This window comes from Filicampus tigris, chromosome 6 (genome assembly GCF_054856515.1).
Source record: "Filicampus tigris isolate MCC_2025a chromosome 6, RoL_Ftig_1.0, whole genome shotgun sequence".
NCBI classification, from domain to species: domain Eukaryota; kingdom Metazoa; phylum Chordata; class Actinopteri; order Syngnathiformes; family Syngnathidae; genus Filicampus; species Filicampus tigris.
In genome coordinates, this window is record NC_141222.1 from 25865667 (window position 1) to 25877609 (window position 11943).

General features: G+C 38.6%; 1 long non-coding RNA gene across 1 annotated transcript in view; it reads left to right on the plus strand.

Annotated features, from left to right (window-relative positions):
- Positions 1-7246, plus strand: part of LOC147146434 (uncharacterized) — a 106218-nt gene extending 98972 nt beyond the window's left edge. The window contains exon 4 of the long non-coding RNA XR_015087102.1: positions 6922-7246. This is a non-coding gene — a long non-coding RNA (uncharacterized LOC147146434). The remainder of the gene's footprint in view (positions 1-6921) is intronic.
- The last annotated feature ends 4697 nt before the right edge of the window (positions 7247-11943 follow it).

Genomic DNA, 11943 nt, shown 5'->3' on the forward strand with positions numbered 1-11943 from the left:
ATATATATATATATATATATATATATATATATATATATATATATATATATATATATATATATATATATATATATATATATGAGGATATATTTTTGTGAGAGTATTGTCAGATTTTACACCGCCCCAAAAAATCAAATTATTATTAGAGAAAAGTCAGAACACAATGAGGGTCAATTTTACTCCAAAAAAATGCTACAATAAAGTCAGAATTTCACGGTGGGAAAACCAGAAAATTATGTTGTGAGCATTAAATAAAAAAAAAAAAGTCACAGTAGTGTGAGATTGAAAGTAGAATTTTATGTGAAAAAAAAATCTGAATTTGGAGAAAAAATTAAGAATGATAGATTTATGAGGAAAAAAATTACTGGGGGAAAAACCCATTTTGTGATGGTTTGGCAATCATATTATGAGAAAAAAATCGGAATATTGTAGGATCAAAGTCTGCATATTACGAGAAAATAATTACAAAGTTGGGAAAATAGTCATAATTTAACAAGAAAAAAAAGTCGGAAAGAAGTAATTTGGCTCCTTGGCTAGAATGTAGCGATGTGCTAGCTAACTAACAAGCTAAACATGCTAAGGAAGCTAGCATTACCCAACAGAATTGACACTAAATTGCGGTATTGTTACAATTATCTGAATTATTCATGTTCCAAGGTGTGCAAAGCTGAAGATTTGCGTGTATACATGTGATTTAACACGTTACTTGTTATACCAAAGTTTCTTTGATATAAAAAGTAAAGGGAAGCGCTGTAAATAAGACACACTGGGAAAAACCCTGATACCCCCTCCCTCCTCCAGGCTTGTGAGAGTCAGATAAAGCCAGTGAAAAGGCTTTGTGTCAAGCTCCATTAATCCACGCCGGTGCTTAAAAGATGCTCGTTAAATCGTGTGTGTGTGTGTGCGTGTGCGTGCGTGCGTGTGTGTGTATAGTGAACTAGCTTAGTGCTGATGTTGCACCTCAGCTTTTTTTTTTCTTTATCCCACAAGTTTAGCAACCGAATTCCCTCCACTGGGAATGACGACATGTTAGCGCTTGTTGCTTGTTGGAATGCCCATTGGGAAGTTACCTCAAAAAGAGGAAAAATACAATAAAATTACTATCAAAACTCCCTTTCTCTCAATTTTCTACTAATTTATTGGACTAGCACAGCTCCTTTCTCGTATTGTTACGACTTTGGGTCACTACCATACAGATGTAAAAATCCATTATAATTTCATTGAAAAAGAAAAGAAAACACCTTCTTGAATAAGCGGAAACATACTGCCATAAAACATTTGTGATTTTTTTTTTCCCCGTTTTTTTTTTTTTATATATTGAGAAAAAAGTCTGCAAACAGGTAACCCATCGAGCATGTGGGGTCCGCTGTGCCGTATAATTAAACCAAATAAGGTACAGGAACCACGAGAAATGTTCCTAATTCCCTATATTGACATCGGTAGTCTAAACCAGGGGTACTCAATACTTTTTGTGGCCCTAGCTAGCCTGGCTCCAGCGCCCGATGTCACTCACTTGGTCACACCACTTAAAGAAACACAATCAATACATAAAAACTACAGTACATACAGGAATGACTCTTTATAAAAACTGTTTATTTTTTTACATTCTATTTTATGTTTTTGTTCTTTATTTAAGACTCATTTAACAAAAAACTGATGAATGGCATACGACTGTTGTGCTACGCTCTGTTACTAACCTGACATGTGTGCTGCACTACGCTCTGATACTGACAAATTAAACGTATATCTTGGAGAATTACACATTGTGCATTTAAAATAAACACAAAGCTTAGGCTTTAGTTTACCAGCTTAATGCTAATGCTAGCACATAATGCGAAACACGTATACAACCCGTTGACTCATATTTCAACATAAACAGTGCAGCAACATATTCAGACATTTAATGTAACAGTTCTGTACCCACAGTCATATATTCTCTATCCTCTGAGAGAAACTAAAATATCGATACTGCACAGACGTCTCTCTGTCTGTCTAGCTTATACTGCCCCGTGGTGTTCAATGGTACAATGGCCATTCAATTGATGCAAAACAGGAGGCTGGAACAGATTTGGATAGTCACCAAATGACATTTATTAAATAAGTAAATGTACTACTATACTATATTCCACGTTGGTGGGCAGGCACTATAGAGACCCGACTATTTGTATACAAGCAATGAAAAAGTCAATTTCTCCTAATACATTATGTCCCCCTTTAACTGAATTCCAAATGATGACATTATTCCTGTGTGTGATGAATTAAGCCCATCAAAGCAGGTATCAGAACCGGGCGATGCTTTTCAGTCACAAAATGCTTCAAAAGCAAATAGAGCAGATACCGGGGATGTTATTAATGCCTCCAGGTCCTTTTCCCGTCAAACTCTCAAAACGTGTCTGACAGAAGCGCAAGACGAAGAGAGGAAAATATCCCTCTTTTGGAAAAAAGAAATAAAAAAGACCTCCGACCGAAGCTGTCTCAGGGTGGGTGGCCATCTGCCACTTAGTACCGCCTAGGTGGAGAGTAGACCAAAAAAAAAGAGCTCACTTTTAGGTCATTAGGGGTAGTTTGGACTTTGATGTACTGACGCATGCCGCGTTCAAGGCTGCAGGGAAGCAGGAAATATTTCACACTGAGTCCAGCCTCACTAGTTTGAGGTAGACTTTGTGTTATAATAATGCACTTTTCAAGGACCCAAGGACATGTAGGATTGTCGTTTGGGTTTAAGTACGACCCTATACGATGACAACTATCCATAAACAGTTTTACAGTAAATTATTTCAGACAGCTTTAGCTCCGCAAACTATATAAATGTGTTTTCCACATCACCATTGACAGTGGTTGAAGTGAACAGCTGATCAGATGCTAACAGCTACTTGACAACACAAGGTTCAATATTAGCGCAACTAAAGATACAGTCGTTTGCGATACAATAAGTATATTTTTAAAAATATGAGTATCTATGTGTTACGGAGTCCAAAATGTGATGAAACGGCGAAGAGAAAGGTCATACTCTGTATTGCTATGGTTTGTGAAGCGATGACGTACATGCCCTCGTCCTTGCTTTTAGGTATTGGTATTTTGGTATTTGTTGGGGGAAGTCAAATCACCTGAAAGTAATTTAGTTCTAAAGGTTATTTTGTAAGATGAGTTTTAAATAATAATAAAATGTCTATAGATCATAGCTTTGGGTATATTTAAGGGTTAAACTATTAATACAGAACATCAATTACTCACAGATCTTTTCTATTCGCATCGGTACTTGTTCCTGTTGTTTGTCAAGAAAAATAATGAAAAAGTTGAATTCTTAACAAAGTGCCTCAGGATTCGCCCATTTAAATTAATCAGGTTAACGAGAAGGCGCTTAAACTAGACCCCTGAGGGACGCCACAAAGACAGGCTAGGTTTAAAGCGGAAGTCAACCATTTTTCTTTTACCATTTTTAACATTTACCAAAGTAATCATTGGAATCTTATTATTTGTAGTTGTACTCCTTCTTAAAAAACGTTTTTAGTGTAACTTTTTTTTGTGTCCCATACACTTTAAATTCCCAAGCAAGGAGGTGACGTCACCAGTCAAGAGGAGCCCGAGTTAGCTTGTGAGCTAGCTGGAAGCTAGCACCGCTTGTCGTGGTGTGGAAAACCCCGCAATGACCTAGCGGAATATTGTCCAGTCACCTGGTGGCTTGAAGCAGATATTTTTGTGATCCACCCATTTAAGGATCCTTACGTATAAGAAAGACGTGCGAAGACAACAGTTTGATTTTTCATGATCTCGAAGCCTCAAATGTGCTTTTCATTTTTTTTAATGATTCAAATTTTAAAGGGTTTTTTAACAACACTATTCTCTGTTGTGTCTCAGATTTAGAAGATATTCATTTTCAATGAACAGGGATTTTAATTCAGGCATTTTGCTAATCTTAGTCAGGTTTAGTCCCTAACCCCCGTGAATAATGTGGGATCACAATATTCTTCATCCCTGAAATTAAAAACTCCCTCCAGGGCCCACCACAAGTTCCCTGCGCAAACACAAAGCACGAAAGAGCAAAAACACTTTCCATACTTTCCACTGTTTACAAATGCGCTTCAAAATCGATAGAAAATCCTCTCAAAGTTGCCATTTCCATATAGGAAATCTATTCAACACGCTCTGAGCTAAATGTCTCATTTTACAGCACTTTCCAATGCATCTTTGTCCGTCAGTGTAAAAGCATTTACATGTCTTAAAACTCAGTGCGCTGCCATGAATAATTCATGGTGTCCCACAATAAGAAAAAAAGAAAAAATACACAACACGCGATCTCACCGAATGTCGCATTGTATGGAAAAGTAATATAATTCGATTGGAAAGGACAATGCATTCACGTTGTCCTCCTTATCATTGCCAAAAAAAAAAAAAAAAAAAAACCTGGCGACCGGCTGATAAACTCTCACACTGTGTGAGATACAAAGCAATAGTTTAGTTCAGCGGGAACTAGCACGCTAAAAGACAGTCACTGCTTTCAGTTGCGCTGACCTGGTTGTCACGAATTAGCCCACCTGCACAGTCAATCATCCCGACAGGCAGGCTGCGTTAACGATAGCGTAGCGATAATACGGCAAGGTTAGAAATTGCTTGCTGTGTTCCAGTTAATCTATTGCCAACCAGCGAAAATGACTCAAAGCCATTAAAATCATCAAAGGCCAAAAAAGAATTGCCCTGATATTATATGTAAAAAATCGTGGGCGGTGGTCGACTGGTTAGCGCGTCCGTCTCACAGTTCAGAGGTCATGGGTTCGATCCCGGCCCCGGCCTCCCTGTGTGGAGTTTGCATGTTCTCCCCGTGCCTGCGTGGGTTTTCTCCGGGTCCTCCGGTTTCTTTCCACATTCCAAAAAACATGCTTGGTCAACAAGCGGGTCGGATAATGGATGGATGGATGGATGCATAAATCGTTGCTGTTGTAAAAATTGTTTGTTCAAACGGCACATAATAAGGCATTGAAATGAATGGAAATGCCATCGATCCGTTCTTTAAAGGGGTTACAAAATTGTGGATATCAATGCTAACTTTGAGCATGCTAGCAAGCGAGCACGCCATTCTTAACATTTTTCGGTTGTTGTAAAAATAATTGTAATACACTATTATGTTTGCTTTGCAGCAGGGCTTGTGTATAATGCGGGTTTACTATAAATTATTTGTTGTAAATGTTGAGACCACTCACTGTAACTGAAAGTGGATCATTTCCCGCTGTAAACAATCATTAGTGCTGTCAGACGCCCGAATGGGAAACATTACGATCAACTACTGTCATGCATGTCAAAGTTTGTTTATTCGCCGGTCCTCTGGTGAATACTCAGTTTTGCCGAATACTGTATCTTTCAGCTAGCGCTGAAATATTTTGAAAAACAATCTAATTACGATTTTCCCCGCACCCTCAATATTGTGATTGCTCATTAATATGCGAATATTTTTTTTTCCAAGGTCCTCAACCCATGTATTTTTTTGATATGTATATATTTTTTTTGAATCCGTATTACCGGTGCAATAAACAATATCAGATTTATTCGTAATAAATGTGAGGCACGTTCACACAAGCCACCTGGCTCCTGACACATTGTTGTGCGCGTCACTCAAGGGCGTCAAGTGGTGAGGAGCTCCAAATTGCCTGCGATCTAATTATGGATGTCTCGCTTGCTGTCAGTCACGCAGGCAAGGCAGCCCACGGCCCGTGGCCGCACGTAATGGCCTGTGAAAGCAGCGCAAGGGCACGTAGCTTTTATCTCCTATGCATGCGTCCTCACACTTTCAATCAAGAGAAAAACAACACAGTGCTCTCTCAGTGAGTGGACACACTTGAAAGTTTTATGTGACAGTAATGTTCTTGTTTATGAGATGAAATGCGCTGGAGTGAGGTGCCACTCAACTAGGCCAGGAGATATAATCGCAGCCGTTCCGAAGCCTCAGAGGGAACAGCACAAGGCCATGACAAGAACCGAAGATTTTGAAGTTGTTATGTGTCGTTAACGTGATGTAGACGGGGGCGATGTGAACCACAAACCCATTTCAATTTACCGCACGTGACTCAGTAGGGTGCTGTAATATTTGTCATTTGTTTGTAGAGGATAAAACCTGCGAGTATTGTTATATTAGCTGAAATACGTTGCACCACCATCTCTGTTCAAATATCCATTGCTTCTAAAATCACAACTACCGATGCTAGTCATTAGCATGTCAATGGCGTTTGCATTGTTTGTTCTCATTAAGCTAAGCGGACTTTCTGAAGGCGAAGCTGTGGTTGTTCTGCTGCTTAAAGGGTTATAGCATCACAACATAGATGCTATTTAGCTTTAGCATTAGGTTGGTCGACTGAAATGCTGAGCTGTGTGATTGTTTTCAATACACAAAGTGTCATTTTCTTAGTTTGATGTTTATTTGACAGTAAATGTAAACTGGGGGTGTCATTAAAGAGCTTCAAACCACTCTTTTTTTGATGAATTGTTTGTTTGTCAATGTGCTGCTTTTTGGGAAGTGCTATTATGCTATTTATTGAAAAAAAATATTTTCAGGGGAAAACAATTTTTTCAAAAACTTTTTTTTTTTTAATTCTTGAAAAAGATATGCATTTTTTATTTTGTAAAAAATGTATTTTTTTTCCCATGGAAAACATTTTTTGTTTTCCAAAAATGTACTTATTTCTTCCAAAAGTATACTTTATCAGTCATTTTCCAATCGAGATACATATCGAATCATCTTTTATTGGAGACATGTGCTACCATGCTTTTTTCTCGAAAATGAACACTCACTCCGTTTTCTCAACTTGTAGCTGATATTTTATGTTTTCATCGTGGCTCTAATACACCTTCTTATCCCAGTCCCATCAGAACAATGCCACATTTTGCCGAGAACGTTTAAGCACTGAGCCATGCTGATGGTTTTGCTTGCAGATACGAAATATTGCAGACTTGTTGCTTCTCCGCAGCGCCGGAGCAGCAGGAGATGAAGCTGGATGACGGGAGGAGGTAGGAAACAGCGGCAGGAAGCCCCCAGACAAGCAGTAATTTAACTTTAATCTGAGCTCTGCAGGTGGACGCTGAACAAGTGAGCAGATTTACTCTCCTAAATCTTGTGTTATCACACGCACACTCGCAAACACACGCACACACACAAAGAGGGATCGGCAAGAAGTTACAAGCGGAATTACACTGATTGCCAAAGAGGTCACACTTGATAAGAAGGGAATTGCTTGGAAATTGTGTTTACGTGCTGGGAGCCGGTGCGAGCAAGTCGGAGATGGGAATCAGTTGCCAAATAAAAAAAAATAAAAAAATGTGGAAACTGAGGAGACTGATAACTGACCTGATGTGATTTAATTCATTTCAGACAAATTTGACAAAACATCTACGTTTGTCTTTTTTCTTTTTTTTTTCAAGAAAAAACATGAATTTATTCTCAAATTATTCTGATTAATTTTCCAGAGTCAATCCCACTTTATTACTAGTACTACTACTTTTTTGACTTTTTTTCCTTGACAAATCCAATGTTTTTCATACCCCAAAATATTGAATGACTTAAATCTTATTTTGATTTTGAATTTATGACTATTTGGGATCGGGGAATCATCATCATAAAATAAAATCAAAACATTTTTAGTTGTGTAATAGTGTTACTTTTTTTCTGAAAAACAACTTTGATTCTCATGTTTGTCACTTTTTCTTTGAAAAAATAAGACTGTATTCTAATAGAATTTTTAGACTTTTTTTCCCTCAAATATCTTTATAAAAAAAAAATCAAACAAAGCTTCAGTCATGTAACGACGGTTTTCCTAAAAAAAAAAAAGCGAAACAATCGGTGATGGACGAGTACCGGTACTAAGTATCGGTATCAGGCCAATACCGGCCTTATTTCAGGGTATCCGGTACTTATAAAGGATGCTGATAGCGGTCACCGATACTTAAGGCCCAAAAACTTAATTTATGACATCATATGTAAGTCTTCTTTGCTACCATCGTGCGCTTCAGAAAGATAAAAAGGTCTGTCATTGTGTTAATTGAAATTGTATGTATTATACGTACTAGTGGTATCAATACTTGCTATTCTGTAGGTATCGGTGAGTACTCAAAAGTGAATACTAGTATTTGTCTGGGGAAAAAGTGGTCCTGAACAGCTCCAATAATGATAATAATAATAATAATAATAATAATAATAATGATAATAATAATAATAATATGAATTTATTTGCAATTTTTTTTCTCAGAAAAATACAGTTTTTCCTCCCCTAAAACATTTTTTCCATGTGGCTTCGTTGTCACAGGGTTGTGCCTTTTTTTCCTTAAAATTACAATGTAATATTTGTGTAGGGTTATGACTTTTCCTCTTGAAAAGTATGACTTAATTCTAGGAAGATGCTGATTTACGACTCTCGAACCACACAAAATGATATGTTTTGGCGTCACATTGTGGAATCTTCAGAGACTGTACCTGGGATTCACGTTTTTGAGACAACATGAAGTAATACAATCGAAAAACCCTGCAGAAATATGCTAATGGAGGGGGATTTGGCTTGTGGCTAACGAGCAGGCCCGTCAAGTTAATATTTCCAATATGAGTCTATATCCTCTTTTGATTAAAACTTTCCCCTAATGATTGTTTTGATTTTGCTGTTTCTTCGGGGGGAACGCCTGGCTCGCAGTGGCATGTCTGCCTTTCCCCAAAGAGATTTTCAGCTGCTTTGAGCTCATTGTTTTTCATTTTCTGGGGCCGCAACTTCGCTTCACTCTGCGCGCGCTCTCATCAGCATAACGCTTTTGCGCTCGACTCACTTGGATTTCCCAGCGGAGGAGCGAGGGCTCATTTATTTGCTTTTCACACTACTTCCAATAAATGCCAGTTGCTAATAAGGGCCGGTTAGCCTCGCCTTTTTTGGACAATGCTACCGGGGGGGGCAACAGTATAGTAGGCATCCTATGCCAAAAAATGCAGTTTGGTGCCGACCACATCAATAGTCAGTTCATCGATCAGTAATAATAATGTTTGATGCAAATGATCCCAAAATGTGTTAACCCCCACACAATTCTTTTACAAATACATTTTACAAATGTATTCTATTAAGATTACAATTTTTTTTCTCAACAACATATCAGATTACGACCCCCGAAAAATGTGCCTTTATACTCAAAAGGGTACAATTTTTTTAATGGAAAAAGTACAACTTCATTGTGCGGAGATTTTATTTTATAAGTTTATTCTTGAAAAATGTGATTTAATTCTCTTCAAATTCAGCCTTTTTCACGTAACTTTATTCATGGAAGACTACAACTTTTTTTGCCGTTTTTTTGTTGCTGTTGTTGTTGAATTTTAGTAGTAGATTCTTTTTCTGCGGCCTTTCCCTGTCCGTTTTGTTTTGTTTTGTGGTGGAGCCCTCTGCTCCTATAGTTAGACTCAGTTTTCTTTATTTCAACTTTTTTGAATGAAAAATCTGACTTTTTTGCGCGATGCTAAAAAAATGTATGGGAAATACGACTTTATTCTTGTGAGATTGGCAGTTAAAAAAAATTCAGACTTAATTCTCATAAGAATACAACTTTTTTTTTGCTGAATTTATTAATGTAAGATTACAATTTTTTTTAAAAACTTTTTTAAGGTAGGTAGGTAAGAAAATAGGTATAAAAAATACACAGAAAAATACACCTTTATTCATGCAAGACTGCTGTTTGTGAAATGATCACCTCATATGAATTTGGTCTAGCAACAACAGGACTGGTAAAAATTTTCAAACCTGTATGTAAATGATCTTGTTTGTTAATACATAGTCATTTCGTTTTCCATAAATCATCTTGACATTTTCTTTTCTGGAAACTACAGCGTCTTAATGGACATATTAGCACTACGAGATCAGCGAGGCGCGTCCCTTTGCCCTTCACTAATGTCCGTCCTCCAGTCAACAGCTGTTGACACGCTCTCAATTATGCGGCAGTGTGCCTCGGCGTCGGACGAGATGAACGATCGGCCTAATTTGTGTCTTGGGCCGAGCCATCCATCACGCGTGGGAGAGAGTGTCGCCTTAGTGAAGAGAAACATTGAAGTGAACACTTTGGTGCCCACCTTGATGTTAAATGCACTCAGCAGACACTTCATTACATGCGTGCTGTGTGGTGTGTAGGCAAACGCATTGGCCTTGTGTGTATTTAGATTTAGAGACTGTTCAATTGGTCCCAAAAAATGCTTATTCAGTTCCTCAGTTAGTTGGTTTGGCAACGCATCAGCCAATCAGGCTGTGTGTTTGTTTGTTTGTTTGTTTGTTTTGCAGTCACTTAGTCAGTTATGTAGTTAGTCGTATTCAGTCGTAAGTCAGTCGGTTTGTTAGTTAGTCCGTTAGTTTTGTTGTACGTAGGTACTGGCAGGTAACTAGGAAGTCAGTTATATAGTTATGTGGTGAATCAGACAGTCAGATCTTTGGTTAGTTAGGTTGTCATCTAGCCAGTGAGTTAGTTGTTTGGTAAATCATTCAGTTAGCTAGTTAGCTAGTCTATTAGCTTGGTTGGTTTTATTAGGTAGGTAGCGAGCTAGCTAAGTGCGTTATATAGTTTTGTGGTTAATCAGGCAGTTCTTCAGTTACAGTCAGTCGGGTTGTTATTTAGTCAGTGAGTTAGTTGTTCAGTAAGTTAGTAGGTAAGTGAGTGTGTTCATTTGTTTTGTAGGTAGGTAGGTAGGTGGTTGGTAGGTAGGTAGGTAGTCAGTTACAGTACGAAGTTACATGGTTAGTCAGTCAGTCAGACAGTTAGCTAGTCAGATGTTATATGGTTATTTACTCAGTAAATCAGTAAGTTAAGCAAGCAGTAAATGAGTCGGTTACATAACGAGTAAGTGGTTAAGCAAGCAGTAAATGAGTCGGTTACATAACGAGTAAGTGAGTTAAGTAGTCAGTCAGTCAGTTAGTTAGACCAGTGGTCCCCAACACCGCCCGCATAGGAGAATATGTTCCAGCCGCAAATATACTTGGTACCCCCACATCAACCAGCCACCCCCACCACTGAGTTAGACAGCCACCGCCTCAATTGTTGGGTCAGGTAGGTAGCCAATCAAATGGTCGGTCCATGATTTATTCAGTCAGTCAATTTGTTTAGTTAATCAATCTGCCAAAGGTTTTATGGGGCTAAATTCTCGCAGTCGAGTCATCACAATATTATATGAGCAGAGATGATTTTCTGTACAAGCAAAAGAAATACTGCGAGTCAACATTCAGTAGGATGGAGGAAGACCTGATGCAGTCTGTTGTCAACCACCACGTCGTCTCTCATGTCCCTTCAAATTGTTGACTTTTAGTACTTTTTGATGCTTCTCATTGGTGATGATGCCACAAGAAGAACATATCCCTTCATTTGCTGCCCTCAGTGACAGACGTTCCTCCTATTTGTGGTGACACCATCCCAAGGTTGATTCTTTGCCATGCCTTTTGAGGCGTTTCTCATTCCGAAACAAGCGCTGCACGCCTCCGCCTTCATTAGCCCGTCCCCGACTTGCATTTGTCACCCATGTTTTGCTTTATGTTGCCGCGTGGATTTCCACCTCCGCCCCTCGCTCCCCTCCTCGAGGGAAATCAACTTGACTGAGCGACAAACATTCCGTTAGACAGGTCGTATCATCTCGGGCATAAAAACGCTCCATGTCAGGTGAGCACAAGGACGACAAAATAAAGGGACTTTTTTTTTTTTTTTTTTGTTACATTGGAGTGTTATGTAAGGATATGCGGGGAATGCAGAGCATTAGTTTGAGTCGCCTTAAATCCCACGGCAGTCAGCTTTACGAGTGCTCCGTCGAGAGGCTTACTTCACAAAATGTCAGACTTACTTTCCTCCAGAGTGCTGATGATCACTTTGCAGCTCAGCCGCCGAAGAAAAGGGATGGAAAAAAAAAGAAAGAAAACGTGTACGTGCGCTTTAAAAGCGGTGAATTCTCGACACTTGTTG